The sequence below is a fragment of the Poecilia reticulata genome, linkage group LG23 (genome assembly GCF_000633615.1).
Source record: "Poecilia reticulata strain Guanapo linkage group LG23, Guppy_female_1.0+MT, whole genome shotgun sequence".
NCBI lineage: Eukaryota > Metazoa > Chordata > Actinopteri > Cyprinodontiformes > Poeciliidae > Poecilia > Poecilia reticulata.
The window spans coordinates 13,351,772-13,353,558 of NC_024353.1; the positions used below are offsets into that span (position 1 = coordinate 13,351,772).

The 1,787-nt window shown below is 38.1% G+C and overlaps 1 protein-coding gene across 1 annotated transcript in view; it reads left to right on the plus strand.

The window, feature by feature from the left end:
• Positions 1–1,787, plus strand: part of mrps33 (mitochondrial ribosomal protein S33) — an 11,670-nt gene continuing 9,883 nt past the window's right edge. Inside the window, exon 1 of the mRNA XM_008401203.2 lies at positions 1–130. The gene's annotated coding sequence lies outside the window, so the exon portion shown is untranslated. The remainder of the gene's footprint in view (positions 131–1,787) is intronic.

Below are 1,787 nucleotides of genomic sequence, written 5' to 3' on the forward strand. Positions count from 1 at the left end.
TAAGCAACATCAGAGGAGGAAGTATGATGCGGTGGAGCTTGTTGTGAAGGTTGAAACAGTCCAAGTAAGCTAACAGCGTTAAGATAATGAGGCCATAGGATTTTACCAGCCTCACCTGCCACAGGTTCAGGTAGGTAACGTGTAGAGCTGATTAAAAACTGTAGAAGTTGTTAGAGTCTGTAAACAAAGAGCGTAACAGAAACATGACTGCGTATCAATGAGCTAGCACATGTGACACATGAGAGACACACGCAAACTGTCGTAGTGGAGCTGAGTCAGCTATAAATTATTCGAGGAGTCGAATGGTGTTTATCAGGCGGTGTTTGAGATCCACTGCTGTCAGATCAGCTAACAGGGGACTTATCAGCGCCCCCTTTCAATATCAGCAGGGGGGATACGGTCATAGACATGAATACGTAGAGGCCTCATGGAGCGGGCCGGCCCGTTGCTGCGATACGTAACAGCGTCCGCCATGTTGGATGTGGAATATGTGCCAGTAGCTAATACAGGTAAATGGACCGAACTTCACAAAGTGCCGTTCTACAAAGTATTTTAAGTTAATTCCTGTCATTGACACATTTTCTCACACACATTAATATATTTGGCAATCAAAGAAATGACTAAAGACAGTTTCTAACTTTTGATGTGATTATTTGTTTTGGGGCATTTCTGAATAAAGAGCACAATGTTTTATTTGATAGAAATGATTCTGATCATTTTTATATTGATTTCATGAACAGACAAACTTTTAGTGTTTTATTAAAGAATATATTTACATAATTTCATAATTTAATGTACATTTAACGTTTCAAGACAAGAAAAAGTATTTTCTTGTATTTATTTTTTTATACATTATTGAGAAATGACTTTTGATTTATAAATCAATCATTGTCAAACATTAAACTACATTTTTTCTTATTTTTTTCCAGAGAAATTGTTTTTATTACAATATGACAACTCTGCTATTGACAGCAAAAAGTGAAAATAATTCAGACTAAATTATTTTTATTTCATTACATACGCTGTATTAATACAATAATACTTCAGATTGAGATATTTAAAAATACAAAAAAAGTGAAAGAATAAAAAACATTTATGTATTATACTGGGAACACTGGCCACAGGCAGGGCTTCAGTCTGCTGGTCACACTGGGAGAACTACAATGACTTCTGAGACGTCCTGGTTCACAGGCTAAAGCCAAGAATAAAAGAGAAATTATCCAAAAGTGTAATAGAAAAATACATATATATTTCCTTCACATTCAGAAAAAGACATTTTCAGCATTTTGGGCTCTGACTCGTAGCATCTTTATAGCTAAATACTAGAGGTGTGCCGATCGATCGGTCACCGATCATAATCGGCCGATTTTCGTGAAAAAGTGTGATCGGTGATCGGCGATCATTGGCTCTTGTTGCCCATACCGATCACCTGCATCTCATTTCGCAGCCTGCCTGTGCAGCTGGTCTCCTCTTTCCTTCACTCTGCGCAAACRTGCAGCAACAAATCCTAAGCGATGTGTAACTATAACGCACTGAGTGAATGGGGAAGTTTGCGTGTTGCGGTGGAAAATTGAAGCACGTCAAAATGCATCAACACAAAGAAGCTAATACGACATAAAAACAATGCCATACTTGATGTAGTTTGGCTACATTGAGGCTCACTGCAGTAAAAAAGACATATGGAGGATCAGATGGCAGGTAAAGCAGCGCACAGCTACAAACACTCACCCGGATTAGCATGACGGTCAGAAAGCTAAACTAATAACCCGCAAAATTATTTAAGTCTT